The sequence below is a fragment of the Oncorhynchus gorbuscha genome, linkage group LG09, assembly GCF_021184085.1.
Source record: "Oncorhynchus gorbuscha isolate QuinsamMale2020 ecotype Even-year linkage group LG09, OgorEven_v1.0, whole genome shotgun sequence".
In the NCBI taxonomy this organism is placed as follows: domain Eukaryota; kingdom Metazoa; phylum Chordata; class Actinopteri; order Salmoniformes; family Salmonidae; genus Oncorhynchus; species Oncorhynchus gorbuscha.
Genome location: NC_060181.1, coordinates 25,855,515 through 25,873,474, shown reverse-complemented (window position 1 = coordinate 25,873,474; position 17,960 = coordinate 25,855,515).

Below are 17,960 nucleotides of genomic sequence, written 5' to 3'. Positions count from 1 at the left end.
TGTGTGTGTGTGTGTGTGTGTGTGTGTGTGTGTGTGTGTGTGTGTGTGTGTGTGTGTGTGTGTGTGTGTGTGTGTGTGTGTGTGTGTGTGTGTACGCATACGAGTGTGTGTGCACGCGCACGCTATGTCTCTACAGTCACTCAAACACTGTAGCCATTAATACCACTTCATCATCTCACTATTGAGGGGGAAATAGATGTGACAGAGTGGTGTATATATCCCCACCAATTCACCACCCTCTACAACACAACACATAGAAGTACTGTCAATTACCTTGACCCAGAAAAGACAAGAAGGAACCACTAATTAGGGGTAAAACATTTAGTAAAAAGACAAGGCTATCAAGGAAATATTGCAGTTTTTCAATGGTTCTCTATCTAAGGAATGCCCAAGGGCCCAAGGAATGCCCAAGGAATGCCCAAGGAATGCCCAAGGCCCAAGGTAAACTTCAGAATACATACACAACCAGTGAAGTGGCTCAGGTCTATAGCTGACCCAGTGGACTGAGAGGGTGTTGAGTTAGGGAGGTTGAGAACAGAAGGGAGAGGAGGACGAGGTGCAGCACAGGGAGATAGTTTGGACAGAGTGGATGAGTAATAGCTTCGTACTGCACTAATACATCATGTTTATGGATGACTATCTGGAATGGATGACTATATCTTAAGGACTGCTGGTGTTGGACTGCCTTTATGTGTGTGTGTGTGTGAGACTCATTTGTGGGTTACGCAGAGTTCAGCACGTCAAGGTCTAACTGATATAGTGTTAATTGATCCCTGAGCACACTTGTTTTTGTCTTTCTATCACCACTTAATTATATACAGTACCAGTCAATAGTTTGGACACAACTACTGAAGGGGGGTTTCATTATTTTTGCTATTTTCTACATTGTAGAATAATAGTGAAGACATCAAAACTATGAAATAATACATATGCAATCATGTAGTAAGCAAAAACGTTTTAACCAAATTAAAATATATTTTATATTAAGTATAATATGATATTATATATAAGTAGCCACCCTTTGCCTTGATGACAGTTTTGCGCACTCTAGGCATTCTCTCAACCAGCTTCACCTGGAATGATTTTCCAACAGTCTTGAAAGAGTTCCCACTTACAGTATGCTGAGCACTTGTTGGCTGCTTTTCCTACACTCTGCGGTCCAACTCATCCCAAACCATCTCAATTGGGTTGAGGTCAGGTGATTGTGGAGGCAAGGTCATCTGATGCAGCACTCCATCACTCTCCTTCTTGGTCAAATAGCCCTTACACAGCCTGGAGGTGTGTTGGGTCATTGTGTTGAAATCAAAATCAAATTATAGTCCCACTAAGCCCAAACCAGAAGGGATGGCACATCGCTGCAGAATGCTGTGGTAGCCATGCTGGTTAAGTGTGCCTTGAATTCCAAAGAAACCCCAGACAGTGTCACCAGCAGAGCACCCCCACACCATCACACGTCCTCCTCCATGGTTTGCCTACTCTGTGTCTCACAAAGACATGGCGGTTGGAACCAAACATCTCAATTTGGACTCATCAGACTTAAGGACAGATATCCACAGGTCTAATGTTCATTGCTCGTGTTTCTTCAAGCAAGTCTCTAAGCGCCATGCTCTACCAACTGAGCTACAGAAGAACTCAATGAAGCGTGTATTTAGGCTACAATTTCTGAGGCTGGTAACTGTAATGAACTTATCCTCTGCAGCAGAGGTAACACTGGTTCTTCCTTTGCTGTGGCGGTCCTCACGAGAGCCAGTTTCATCATAGCGCTTGATGGTTTTTGCGACTGCACTTGAAGAAACTTTCAGAGTTCTTGACATTTTCTGTATTTGTTATGCAGGTGAATGAGGACCCAAAAGCGACTTGGCGAAAACAGAGTCTTTAATCCAGTAAAGGAAATATGCAATACTCCTAGACAAATCGGAGCGGTAAATAAAGCATAAAAAACAATTCCACTCGTAATGACGAGAACAGACTGGAGACTCGATCATAAACTGTAGGTTGCCTCAGGAAGGCACTTGACCGTAGCAGACTCAGACACCTGCTCACCACGCAGCATCTGAGGGAAACACGACACGACAGGGCGATACAAAGACACAGCACGGTGAACAATATACAAGGATCCGACAGGACAGAAACGGAAAACAAGGGGAGAAATAGGGACTCTAATCAGGGGAAAAGATAGGGAACAGGTGTGGAAAGACTAAATGATTGATTAGGGGAATAGGAACAGCTGGGAGCAGGAACGTAACGATAGAGAGAAGAGAGAGAGGGAGGGAGAGAGAAAAAAGGGAACGAACCTAAAAAGACCAGCAGGGGGAAAACGAACAGAAGGAAAAGCAAAATGACAAGACAATATAAGACAAAACATGACAGTACCCCCCCACTCGCCGAGCGCCTCCTGGCACACTCGAGGAGGAATCCTGGCGGCAACGGAGGAAATCATCAATCAGTGAACGGTCCAGCACGTCCCGAGACGGAACCCAACTCCTCTCCTCAGGACCGTAACCCTCCCAATCCACTAAGTATTGGTGACCCCGTCCCCGAGAACGCATGTCCATGATCCTACGTACCTTGTAAATAGGTGCGCTCTCGACAAGGACGGGAGGGGGGGAGGGAAGAGGAACAGGGGTGCGAAGAAAGGGCTTGACACAGGAGACATGGAAGACAGGATGGACGCGACGAAGATGTCGCGGAAGAAGCAGTCGCACAGCGACAGGATTGACGACCTGGGAGACACGGAACGGACCAATGAACCGCGGAGTCAACTTACGAGAAGCTGTCGTAAGAGGAAGGTTGCGAGTGGAAAGCCACACTCTCTGGCCGCAACAATACCTTGGACTCTTAATCCTACGTTTATTGGCGGCTCTCACAGTCTGTGCCCTGTAACGGCAAAGTGCAGACCTCACCCTCCTCCAGGTGCGCTCACAACGTTGGACAAACGCTTGAGCGGAGGGAACGCTGGACTCGGCAAGCTGGGATGAGAACAGAGGAGGCTGGTAACCCAGACTACTCTGAAACGGAGATAACCCGGTAGCAGACGAAGGAAGCGAGTTGTGAGCGTATTCTGCCCAGGGGAGCTGTTCTGCCCAAGACGCAGGGTTTCTGAAAGAAAGGCTGCGTAGTATGCGACCAATCGTCTGATTGGCCCTCTCTGCTTGACCGTTAGACTGGGGATGAAACCCGGAAGAGAGACTGACGGACGCACCAATCAAACGACAGAACTCCCTCCAAAACTGTGACGTGAATTGCGGGCCTCTGTCTGAAACGGCGTCTAACGGGAGGCCATGAATTCTGAACACATTCTCGATGATGATTTGTGCCGTCTCCTTAGCGGAAGGAAGTTTAGCGAGGGGAATGAAATGTGCCGCCTTAGAGAACCTATCGACAACCGTAAGAATCACAGTCTTCCCCGCAGACAAAGGCAGACCGGTAATGAAGTCTAGGGCGATGTGAGACCATGGTCGAGAAGGAATGGGAAGCGGTCTGAGACGACCGGCAGGAGGAGAGTTGCCTGACTTAGTCTGCGCGCAGTCCGAACAAGCAGCCACGAAACGGCGCGTGTCACGCTCCTGAGTCGGCCACCAAAAGCGCTGGCGAATAGAAGCAAGAGTGCCTCGAACGCCGGGATGACCAGCTAACTTGGCAGAGTGAGCCCACTGAAGAACAGCCAGACGAGTAGAAACAGGAACGAAAAGAAGGTTACTAGGACAAGCGCGCGGCGACGCAGTGTGCGTGAGTGCTTGCTTAACCTGTCTTTCAATTCCCCAGACTGTCAACCCGACAACACGCCCATAAGGAAGAATCCCCTCGGGATCAGTAGAAGCCACAGAAGAACTAAAAAGACGGGATAAGGCATCAGGCTTGGTGTTCTTGCTACCCGGACGGTAAGAAATCACAAACTCGAAACGAGCGAAAAACAACGCCCAACGAGCTTGACGAGCATTAAGTCGTTTGGCAGAACGGATGTACTCAAGGTTCTTATGGTCTGTCCAAACGACAAAAGGAACGGTCGCCCCCTCCAACCACTGTCGCCATTCGCCTAGGGCTAAGCGGATGGCGAGCAGTTCGCGGTTACCCACATCATAGTTGCGTTCAGATGGCGACAGGCGATGAGAAAAATAAGCGCAAGGATGAACCTTATCGTCAGACTGGAAGCGCTGGGATAGAATGGCTCCCACGCCTACCTCTGAAGCGTCAACCTCGACAATGAATTGTCTAGTGACGTCAGGAGTAACGAGGATAGGAGCGGACGTAAAACGTTCTTTTAGAAGATCAAAAGCTCCCTGGGCGGAACCGGACCACTTAAAACACGTCTTGACAGAAGTAAGAGCTGTGAGAGGGGCAGCAACTTGACCGAAATTACGAATGAAACGCCGATAGAAATTAGCGAAACCTAGAAAGCGCTGCAACTCGACACGTGACCTTGGAACGGGCCACTCACTGACAGCTTGGACCTTAGCGGAATCCATCTGAATGCCTTCAGCGGAAATAACGGAATCGAGAAAAGTAACGGAGGAGACATGAAAAGAACACTTCTCAGCCTTCACGTAGAGACAATTCTCTAAAAGGCGCTGGAGAACACGTCGAACGTGCTGAACATGAATCTCGAGTGACGGTGAAAAAATCAGGATATCGTCAAGGTAGACAAAAACAAAGATGTTCAGCATGTCTCTCAGAACATCATTAACTAATGCCTGAAAAACAGCTGGCGCATTGGCGAGACCAAACGGCAGAACCCGGTATTCAAAATGCCCTAACGGAGTGTTAAACGCCGTTTTCCACTCGTCCCCCTCTCTGATGCGCACGAGATGGTAAGCGTTACGAAGGTCCAACTTAGTAAAGCACCTGGCTCCCTGCAGAATCTCGAAGGCTGATGACATAAGGGGAAGCGGATAACGATTCTTAACCGTTATGTCATTCAGCCCTCGATAATCCACGCAGGGGCGCAGAGTACCGTCCTTTTTCTTAACAAAAAAAACCCCGCCCCGGCCGGAGAGGAAGAAGGCACTATGGTACCGGCGTCAAGAGACACAGACAAATAATCCTCGAGAGCCTTACGTTCGGGAGCCGACAGAGAGTATAGTCTACCCCGAGGAGGAGTGGTCCCCGGAAGGAGATCAATACTACAATCATACGACCGGTGAGGAGGAAGGGAGTTGGCTCGGGACCGACTGAAGACCGTGCGCAGATCATGATATTCCTCCGGCACTCCTGTCAAATCGCCAGGTTCCTCCTGAGAAGTGGGGACAGAAGAAATGGGAGGGATGGCAGACATTAAACACTTCACATGACAAGAAACGTTCCAGGATAGGATAGAATTACTAGACCAATTAATAGAAGGATTATGACATACTAGCCAGGGATGACCCAAAACAACAGGTGTAAAAGGTGAACGAAAAATCAAAAAAGAAATAGTCTCACTGTGGTTACCAGATACTGTGAGGGTTAAAGGTAATGTCTCAAATCTGATACTGGGAAGATGACTACCATCTAAGGTGAACATGGGCGTAGGCTTGTCTAACTGTCTGAAAGGAATGTCATGTTTCCGAGCCCATGCTTCGTCCATGAAACAACCCTCAGCCCCAGAGTCTATCAAGGCACTGCATGTAGCACCCGAACCGGTCCAGCGTAGATGGACCGACATAGTAGTACAGGATCTAGATGGAGAGACCTGAGTAGTAGCGCTCACCAGTAGCCCTCCGCTTACTGATGAGCTCTGGCTTTACTGGACATGAATTGACAAAATGTCCAGCAAGTCCGCAATAGAGGCACAGGCGGTTGGTGATCCTCCGTTCCCTCTCCTTAGTCGAGATGCGAATACCTCCCAGCTGCATGGGCTCAGTCTCTGAGCCAGAGGAGGGAGATGGTTGCGATGCGGAAGCAGGGAAACACCGTTGACGCGAGCTCTCTTCCACGAGCTTGGTGACGAAGATCTACCCGTCGTTCTATGCGGATGGCGAGAGCAATCAAAGAGTCCACACTGGAAGGAACCTCCCGGGAGAGAATCTCATCTTTAACCACTGCGTGGAGTCCCTCCAGAAAACGAGCGAGCAGCGCCGGCTCGTTCCAGTCACTAGAGGCAGCAAGAGTGCGAAACTCTATAGAGTAATCCGTTATGGATCGATCACCTTGGCATAGGGAAGCCAGGGCCCTAGAAGCCTCCCTACCAAAAACTGAACGGTCAAAAACCCGAATCATCTCCTCTTTAAAGTTCTGGTAATTGTTAGAACAATCAGCCCTTGCCTCCCAGATAGCTGTGCCCCACTCTCGAGCCCGGCCAGTAAGGAGTGATATGACGTAAGCAACCCGAGCTCTCTCTCTAGAGTATGTGTTGGGTTGGAGAGAGAACACAATATCACACTGGGTGAGAAAGGAGCGGCACTCCGTGGGCTGCCCGGAGTAACAAGGTGGGTTATTAACCCTAGGTTCCGGAGGCTCGGCAGACCAGGAAGTAACAGGTGGCACGAGACGAAGACTCTGGAACTGTCCAGAGAGGTCGGAAACCTGAGCGGCCAGGTTCTCCACGGCATGACGAGCAGCAGACAATTCCTGCTCGTGTCTGCCGAGCATGGCTCCTTGGATCTCGACGGCAGTGTTACGAGCGTCTGTAGTCGCTGGGTCCATTCTTTGGTCGGATCCTTCTGTTATGCAGGTGAATGAGGACCCAAAAGCGACTTGGCGAAAACAGAGTCTTTAATCCAGTAAAGGAAATATGCAATACTCCTAGACAAATCGGAGCGGTAAATAAAGCATAAAAAACAATTCCACTCGTAATGACGAGAACAGACTGGAGACTCGATCATAAACTGTAGGTTGCCTCGGGAAGGCACTTGACCGTAGCAGACTCAGACACCTGCTCACCACGCAGCATCTGAGGGAAACACGACACGACAGGGCGATACAAAGACACAGCACGGTGAACAATATACAAGGATCCGACAGGACAGAAACGGAAGACAAGAGGAGAAATAGGGACTCTAATCAGGGGAAAAGATAGGGAACAGGTGTGGAAAGACTAAATGATTGATTAGGGGAATAGGAACAGCTGGGAGCAGGAACGGAACGATAGAGAGAAGAGAGAGAGGGAGGGAGAGAGAAAAAAGGGAACGAACCTAAAAAGACCAGCAGGGGGAAAACGAACAGAAGGAAAAGCAAAATGACAAGACAATATAAGACAAAACATGACAGTATTGACATTTTCTGTATGTCTTAAAGTAATGATGGACTGTTGTTTCATGATATGGACTTGGTCTTCTACCAAATAGGGATATCTTCTGTATACCAACCCTACCTTGTCACAACACAACTGATTGGCTCAAAAGCATTAAGAAGGAAAGAAATTCCACAAATTAACTTTTAAACAAGGCACACCTGTTCATTGAAATGCATTCCTGGTGACTACCTCATGAAGCTGGTTGAGAGAATGCCAAGCATGTGCAAAGCTCTCATCAAGGCAAAAGGTGGCTACTTTGAAGAATCTCAAATATATTTTGATTTGTTTATCTTATCTGTATCTCTCTGTATGACAACATACTGTGCTCACTAAAGAGGACACAACAATGTAAACAAAGCAAGACTTTAATGATTGTGATATTATTATATTATTCTACCCTACTGTCTGCCATGCTCTCACTCTCTTTTTGGGATGTGGCTCTCTCACAATAGGAGGAAATACACACACACACCATGACGCACACCGAGGCACTCAAATGTCATTGACAAGGAACAAGCCCCACAAGAAACACATAGAAAGCAACTATACAAACAGAGAGAGAGAGAGAAAGAGAGAAACAACGATTGAGAGAAAATTAGTGCGAGATAGAGACACACAGAGACAGAGAGAGGGAAAGGCATCCCGTACTCCATGAGAATAGCAGTATCTATGTATATTAGATGTGAGTAGCTGAGTGACTTTGCTGTTTCCTGGAGACTGCTGACGAGTCCTTTACAGCCAGCTGTGCCGGGTTGGATTGGCTCAGCTGAGGGGAGGTAGTCGATTGATTGTATTTATATATTGATTAATTTAATGTGTTCAATTAAAGGTACACAGAAAGTCAAGCGACTTGGGCAAGTCACCTATCACATGTCCTTTGAATAGAATATGTCGGTGCTCTGGAATTGCATCGGTTCCTTTGTGAAGAACATCTCTCTCTCACTCTCAGTACATCTCATGTAGACTTCTGTCATCACACTATATGACTATAGCTAAAATACACAGAGAATTCAATTCATTCTGGAATTACTGTACACATTTCATGAATTATAAATGAATACAATGGATGAATGACATGAAACATGATAAAAAGATACATGGATACCAGTAAATGATTGTTTAGATCAACCACTTACAGTGGGTATAGAAAGTCACCCCCCTTTCAAAACATTCATCTTTTGTTGCCTTACAGCCTGAAATGAAAACACAAATGTAGACTTTTTGCGAATGTATTTACACACAGTAACCCAACTGAAGTGGGAAAAAAATTGAAAGCATTCTGACAATTCATTAAAAGTAAAACAGTAACAGTAGAATTGCAATTGCAAGCTTGTTAAGGTATAACCAACCACCTTCCAGATCACAAATCAAGTTAATTGGCTTCAATCTGTGATCAATTGTAGTGACTTTGATTAGTTCAGAATAAGAGCAGTTGTTGATAGAGGACTCCACTGCTGAGTAGTGCAATTGAAAGCAAAGAATCCGCTATGGGCGGAAAGGTACTTTCACAAGATCTACGAGATAAAGTTGTGGAAAGGCACAAGTCAGGGGATGGAAATAAAAACATTTCAAATGCTTTGTCCCTCGGAGCACAGTTAAGACCATTATTAAGAAGTGGAAGCGTATGGCACCACCCAGACCCTGTATAGATCAGACTGTCCCTCCAAACTGGATGACCAGGCAAGGAGGAAACCAATCAGAGAGGCTACCAACAAGCCAACGGCGAGTTTGAAGGTTTGCCTTTATGGCAAAGACTGGTCAATGTATGCATGTGACTACAATATCACCAGTGCTCCACAAATCTGGCCTTTATGGGAGGGTGGAAAGAAAAAAAACACTCCTCAAAAAAGCCAATTCAAGTCTCATTTGAGCGTTGCCAAAAATCACATTGTAGATTCCAAGGCCAAGTGGCAAAAGGTGCTGTGGTCAGATAAGACCAAAATTGAACTTTTTGGCCTGATTGCAAAACGATATGTCAAAAACCCAATACATCTTTCCACCAAAAGAACACCATGTCTACAGTAAAGAACACCATGTCTACAGTAAAGAACACCATGTCTACAGTAAAGAACACCATGCCTACAGTAAAGAACACCATGCCTACAGTAAAGAACACCATGCCTACAGTAAAGAACACCATGTCTACAGTAAAGAACACCATGTCTACAGTAAAGAACACCATGTCTACTGTAAAGAACACCATGCCTACAGTAAAGAACACCATGTCTACAGTAAAGAACACCATGTCTACAGTAAAGAACACCATGTCTACTGTAAAGAACACCATGCCTACAGTAAATAACACCATGTCTACTGTAAAGAACACCATGCCTTCATTAAAGAACACCATGCCTTCATTAAAGAACACCATGCCTTCATTAAAGAACACCATGCCTTCATTAAAGAACACCATGACTACAGTAAAGAACACCATGCTTACAGTAAAGCACACCATGTCTACTGTAAAGAACACCATGTCTACTGTAAAGAACACCATGCCTTCATTAAAGAACACCATGACTACAGTAAAGAACACCATGCTTACAGTAAAGAACACCATGCCTACAGTAAAGAACACCATGCTTACAGTAAAGAACACCATGTCTACAGTAAAGAACACCATGCCTTCATTAAAGAACACCATGTCTACAGTAAAGAACACCATGCCTACAGTAAATAACACCATGTCTACTGTAAAGAACACCATGCCTTCATTAAAGAACACCATGCCTTCATTAAAGAACACCATGCCTTCATTAAAGAACACCATGCCTTCATTAAAGAACACCATGACTACAGTAAAGAACACCATGCTTACAGTAAAGCACACCATGTCTACTGTAAAGAACACCATGTCTACTGTAAAGAACACCATGACTACAGTAAAGAACACCATGCCTTCATTAAAGAACACCATGACTACAGTAAAGAACACCATGCTTACAGTAAAGAACACCATGCCTACAGTAAAGAACACCATGTCTACAGTAAAGAACACCATGTCTACTGTAAAGAACACCATGCCTTCATTAAAGAACACCATGACTACAGTAAAGAACACCATGCTTACAGTAAAGAACACCATGCCTACAGTAAAGAACACCATGTCTACTGTAAAGAACACCATGTCTACAGTAAAGAACACCATTCTACAGTAAAGAACACCATGTCTACAGTAAAGAACACCATGTCTACAGTAAAGAACACCATGTCTACAGTAAAGAACACCATGCCTACTGTAAAGAACACCATGCCTACAGTAAAGAACACCATGCCTACAGTAAAGAACACCATGTCTACAGTAAAGAACACCATGCCTACAGTAAAGAACACCATGTCTACTGTAAAGAACACCATGTCTACAGTAAAGAACACCATGCCTACAGTAAAGAACACCATGTCTACTGTAAAGAACACCATGCTTACAGTAAAGAACACCATGTCTACAGTAAAGAACACCATGTCTACAGTAAAGAACACCATGTCTACAGTAAAGAACACCATGCCTACAGTAAAGAACACCATGTCTACTGTAAAGAACACCATGTCTACAGTAAAGAACACCATGTCTACAGTAAATAACACCATGTCTACTGTAAAGAACACCATGTCTACAGTAAAGAACACCATGCCTACAGTAAAGAACACCATGCCTACAGTAAAGAACACCATGTCTACAGTAAAGAACACCATGTCTACAGTAAAGAACACCATGTCTACTGTAAAGAACACCATGTCTTACAGTAAAGAACACCATGTCTACAGTAAAGAACACCATGTCTACAGTAAAGAACACCATGCCTACAGTAAAGCACACCATGTCTACTGTAAAGAACACCATACCTATTGTCAAGAACACCATGCCTTCATTAAAGAACACCAAGCCTACAGTAAAGCACACTATGTCTACTGTAAAGAACACCATGCCTACAGTAAAGCACACCATGTCTACTGTAAAGAACATCATGCCTTCATTAAAGAACACCATGCCTACAGTAAAGAACACCATGTCTACAGTAAAGAATACCATGTCTACTGTAAAGAACACCATGCTTACAGTAAAGAACACCATGTCTACAGTAAAGAACACCATGTCTACAGTAAAGAACACCATGCCTACAGTAAAGAACACCATGTCTACAGTAAAGAATACCATGTCTACTGTAAAGAACACCATGCCTACAGTAAAGAACACCATGCTTACAGTAAAGAACATCATGTCTACAGTAAATAACACCATGCCTACAGTAAAGAACACCATGTCTACAGTAAAGAACACCATGCCTACAGTAAAGAACACCATGCCTACTGTAAAGAACACCATGCCTACAGTATAGAACACCATGCCTACAGTAAAGAACACCATGCTTACAGTAAAGAACGCCATGCCTACAGTAAAGAACACCATGCCTACTGTAAAGAACACCATGCTTACAGTAAAGAACACCATGCCTACAGTAAAGAACACCATGCTTAGAGTAAAGAACGCCATGCCTACAGTAAAGAACACCATGCCTACAGTAAAGCATGGGGGTTGCAGCGTCCTGTTGTGGGGGTGGTTCTCTTCAGCAAGGACTGGAGCACTTGTCAGGATAGAATGGAAAATGGACAGTGCAAAATACCGACAGATTATTGAGGAGAACCTGCAGCCCTCTGCCAGGAAGTTGAAAATGGGAAGATGGTTCACGTTTCAACATAACAATGATCCAAAGCACACTGCCAAAGCAACCGTACAGTGGCTGACGGACAAGAAGGTGAATGTCCTTGAGAGGCCTAGTAAGAGCCCCAACCTAATTCCCACCGAGAATATGTGGAATGACTTGAAGACTGCAGTCCATGAGCGGTCACCATGCAATTTGACTGAGCTTGAGCAATTCTGCAAGGAAGAAATGGGCCACTATTGCACAGTCTAGGTGTGCAAAGTCAGTAGAGACGTATTCAATGAGACTCGTGGTTGTAATTCAAGCTAAAAGTGGTTCCACCAAGTATTAACCTATGGGAGGGGGGGGGGGGTTCACTTATCCAAATAGGGTATTTTACAGTTTCATTTTCATACATTTGAGTTTTTTAGAATTTTATGTTCACTTGGATGTGAATAAATCTGGAAATAGTCTGATTCGATGTGTTTTCATTTCAGGATGTAAGGCAACAAAAGGTGAACATTTGGAAAGGGAGTGGTGACTTTCTGCACCCACTACACATATAAAAATGTGCCTGTGTTCTTTTGTGAGCGAGAAATTGGCGTAGGCCGTTAAAAATGAATGGAATGTACAGTACATTCATGTGAGTAAGATAGGACTACTAAGCCATTGAAGAGAGATAGGATGTGTTGTTAAGACTGGTCCAGGATAGCCGAGGTGGCCCAAGGCCCCATCTATAATCTATAACACCACAGCGCTCTACATGTTCACAGACCTGTTCAATAAATCATGCTTCCTCCTCAATATACTAAATATATATTCCATTAATAATACACATTCTACATGTACACAATGCAATACACATAATAGGGACTTAATTGTAACCCTTAACCTCACCCCTGAGCTTAAAATGTTGTTTTTTTTATCCTCGTGGGGATGTGGGAAATGGAGAATTTCCAAGTTTTACTAGAAGAAGAAGAGCCAACCACACACACACACACACACACACACACACACACACACACACACACACACACACACACACACACACACACACACACACACACACACACACACACACACACACACACACACACACACACACACACACACACACACACACACACACACACACACACACACACACACACCTCTCCAAGTCTTGCTGCATTAATACCAGAGCTAAAGGACTGGGAGTCACTATAAATATTTTATATGGCACAGTGCATGTGGGAAAAATGTATTTTTAGACACTTTTTTGAAGGCTTTCAGAAGCTTGGATCGCTGTGTGTGTGGATAGGGGGTGAAAGGGTGTAATGGGTGTGTGTGTTTGTTCCATTGTGTGAATGCAGACTGTACTCTGGGGATCCTCTCAAGGTGATCCTCTTATCTCTCTCTAGATTCCTTTTCCCTGAAGAACGGATTGATTTATAATACCCTGTTTGCCTGAGGTGGGACTCTTATGTGCATGTGAGTGTGCATGTGAGCGATCAACTGAATGGGACACATTGAGGGCAGACTCGGCACGAACTGGTCGAATGAACGTTGTTTAAATGGAATTTGTCAATGTATTGTGACGTGGAGTCAATGTGGAAAATGCACTGAATTTGAAATAAGTCAAACTGTTTTTAGGGGGAAATTTCAACAGGACTATGCCATCACGGTAACCAAATTTCAACAGACAAACCTTGTAATTATATGTTGAATTTGTACCTTTAAAACAGTCATATCTTCAAAGTTATATACACTGTCAGAAACCCATAGACTGGGCAGCAACTCCTACTGATAAATGAATCTATCTATAGCAGCCCTTTGGTCTCACATCCAGGGTATTAATCAAGCCCAGACCTGCTTAGCTTGCTAGGATATTTGTCACTGACTTTTACCAATGTGCTATCGTGAGAAGGATTGTTGAGAAATATACATAGATTCACTGTGTCTATGTTTAACATAGCAAATTAAATGTGACCATACTCTATCACTCATACGGTATCATCAATCAGGGAAAGTTAAAGAATAGGACTAAATTAAATCAAACTTGAGTTAAAGTCCATTTAAAGTTGGATTCTTTGATTTTGGTTATTGGTTGAGATGGAGACGTGAATCCAACATATGAATCAAACATTTGGAGACGAACTGAAATTAAAGCCAGACTAAGTCAGTGGCACAGATGGAATTGTCCAAGCAGAACATAAATCTACTAAAATGTTGATATTTGGTTGCGTTGTTAACCAAACTATTCAATATTCATTTAGTAATACAGTAAATAGCCTAAAATGAAGGCTCTTACAAACGAATGGAAAAGGGTTAGGGTTAAGGTTAGCCCTAACCCTAACACATCCATGACCACAATTTGTTGTCACTGTAACCATACATTTCTTCTTATGTAATCATATAAAGCGTGCATGTTCAAGATAGCATGCGTAGATAGCATGCGTAGATAGCATGCGTAGATAGCATGCGTAGATAGCATGCGTACATAGCATACGTAGATAGCATGCGTAGATAGCATGCGTAGATAGCATGCGTAGATAGCATGCGTACATAGCATGCGTAGATAGCATGCGTAGATAGCATGCGTACATAGCATGCGTACATAGCATGCGTAGATAGCATGCGTAGATAGCATGCGTACATAGCATGCGTAGATAGCATGCGTACATAGCATGCGTAGATAGCATGCGTAGATAGCATACATAGATAGCATGCGTAGATAGCATGCGTAGATAGCATGCGTAGATAGCATGCGTAGATAGCATACATAGATAGCATGCGTAGATAGCATGCGTAGATAGCATACATAGATAGCATGCGTAGATAGCATACATAGATAGCATGCGTAGATAGCATGCGTAGATAGCATGCGTACATCGTCGCAGGTCTCTGGAGATCTTCACAATTGCTGTAATAATCTGTGCAGAATCTTAAACAGCAGTGATCACTTGCACCATGTATTTTTGGTGTAATCTCAAGTTCTGCTATTAGATGGAGCAAAGTGATAACACATTAAATCTGTTGAATAACTAAACACAATATTAGACATTTTATTTCCATTTCAACTTGCTGTACTTTTAAATGATTTAAAGCATAGTGATAACACATTAGAAACTCAATTGACTTTTGTCTGTCTTTTTGAGTGGGTAAATATATATTGTTATCTCATTGATTACAACCACAAGGTTTTAATTCTGACTTGAGACTGAGAGCTGGTAGTTGAAATGACAGGTGTGCTCATCTGATCCCCCTCTCTCGCTCGCTCTGTCCTTACTCTCACCCTCTCTCTTTCTATTTATTTTATTGGCATGGTTAACTTATGTTTGCATTGCCAAAGCAAGTGAAATAGACAGGAAATAAACTAAGATGTACAGTAAGCATTACACTCAAGCATTTTTAAATATAGACATTTCAAATGTTATATTATTGGCTATGTACAGTGTTGTAACAATGTTCAAATAGTTGAAGTATGAAAGGGAAAATAAATCAATATAAATATGGGTTGTATTTACAATGGTGTTTGTGCTCCACTGGTTGACCTTTTCCTGTGGCAACAGGTCACAAATCTTGCTGCTGTGGTGGCACACTGTGGTATTTCACCCAATAGTTATGGGTGTTTATCAAGATTGGGTATGTTTTCAAATTCTTTGTGGGTCTGTGTAATCTGAGGGAAATATGTGTCTCTAATATGGTCATACAATCTCTCTCTTTTTCTCTCGCTCTCTCTCTGAATAAATGAATTTGTTAAACTATTGTCTCTCTCTCTCTCTGAGTCAACTACTCATCACATTTTATGCACCCCAGTGTTAGCTAGCTGTAGTTTATGCTTCCATTACTAGATTAACTCTCTGATCCTTTGACTGGGTGGATAACATCTCGCTTCATGCTGCAAGAGCTCTGATAGGTTGGAGGATAGTTGTTTAAATGAATTTACCTGTGGAGGATGGTCCTCCCCTTCCTCCTTATGAGGAGCCTCCACTGGTTTGGTAGTGGTAGTCGAGTGAGCGTTGTAGTAGTTTTCCGTTGTTCGTAGCTAATGCAGTAATATCCACAAGGACGGGGTTACAACTCATTGGTGGATCAAAAAAGAGGAGCTAGCTTTGAAGTGGGACCGGTTTGTCCAGTTGAAGCGATCGGATTGGAGTAAGGGAACTGTGCACATGTCGACTGTACAGTTGTGGCCAAAGGTTTTGAGAATGACACAAATATTAATTTCCACAAAGTTTGCTGCTTCAGTGTCTTCAGATATTTTTGTCAGTTGTTACTATGGAATATTGAAGTATAATTACAAGCATTTCATAAGTGTCAAAGGCTTTTATTGACAATTACATGAAGTTGATGCAAAGAGTCAATATTTGTAGTGTTGACCCTTCTTTTTCAAGACCTCTGCAATCCGCCTTGGCATGCTGTCAATTAACTTCTGGGCCACATCCTGACTAATGGCAGCCCATTCAACATTTGTGGGTTTTTGTTTGTCCACCTGCCTCTTGAGGTTTGACCACAAATTCTCAATGGGATTAAGGTCTGGGGAGTTTCCTGGCCATGGACCCAACATATTGATGTTTTGTTCCCCGAGCCACTCAGTTATTACTTTTGCCTTATGGCAAGGTGCTCCATTATGCTGGAAAAGGCATTGTTTGTCACCAAACTTTTCCTGGATGTTTGGGAGAAGTTGCCCTCAAAGGATGTGTTGGTACCATTCTTTATTCATGGCTGTGTTCTTAGGCAAAATTGTGAGTGAGCCCACTCCCTTGGCTGAGAAGCAACCCGACACATGAATGGTCTCGGGATGCTTTACTGTTGGCATGACACAGGACTGATGGTAGCGCTCACCTTGTCTTCTCCGGACAATCTTTTTTCCGGATGGCCCAAACAATCGGAAAGGGGATTCATCAGACAAAATGACTACCCCAGTCTTCCACAGTCCAATCCCTGTACTTTTGCAGAATATCAGTCTGTCCCTATTGTTTTTCCTGGAGAGAAGTGGCTTCATTACTGCCCTTCTTGACACCAGGCCATCCTCCAAAAGTTTTCGTCTCACTGTGCGTGCAGATGCACTCACACCTGCCTGCTGCCATTCCTGAGCAAGCTCTGTATTGGTGGTGCCCCGATCCCGAAGCTGAATCAACTTTAGGATACGGTCCTGGCACTTGCTGGACTTTCTTGGGCGCACTGAAGCCTTCTTCACAACAGTTGAACCGATCTCCTTGAAGTTCTTGATGAGCCAATAAATGGTTGATTTAGGTGCAATCTTACTGGCAGCAATATCCTTGCCTGTGAGGCCCTTTTTGTGCAAAGCAATGATGACGGCACGTGTTTCCTTGCAGGTAACTATGGTTGACAGAGGAAGAACAATGATTCCAAGCACCACCTTCCTTTTGAAGCTTCCAGTCATTCGAACTCATTCAGCATGACATGTTATTCGAACTCAATCAGCATGACAGAGTGATCTCCAGCCTTGTCCTCGTCAACACTCACACATATGTTAACGAGAGAATCACTGACATGATGTCAGCTGGTCATTTTGTGGCAGGGCTGAAATGCAGTGGAAATGTTTTTGGGGGATTCAGTTCATTTGCTTGGCAAAGAGAGGGACTTTTCAAATAATTGCAATTCATCTGATCACTCTTCATAACATTCTGGATTATATGCAAATTGCCATCATACAAACTGAGGCAGCAGACTTTGTGAAAATTAATATTTGTGTCATTCTCAAAACTTTTGTCCACGACTGTATGCGATGCTCATTTCACCCCAGAGGATCATTTCACCCCGAAGGACTTTGATGGCTTAAATAACCTCTTAAGGATCCGCCCCTTTTTTTAAATGTCCACCTAAAATGACGTACCCAAATCTAACTGCTCAGGCCCTGAAGCAAGGATATGCATATTATTGGTACCATTTGAAAGGAAACACTTTGAAGTTTGTGGAAGTGTGAAATCAATGTAGGAGAATATAACACAAAGAAAAAAACAACTGTTCTTTTGTATTTTTTTTGTACCATTATCTTTGAAATGCAAGAGAAAGGCCATAATGCATTATTCCAGCCCAGCTGCAATTTAGATGCTGACCAATAGATGGCAGCAGTATATGTGCAAAGATTTAGACCGATCCAA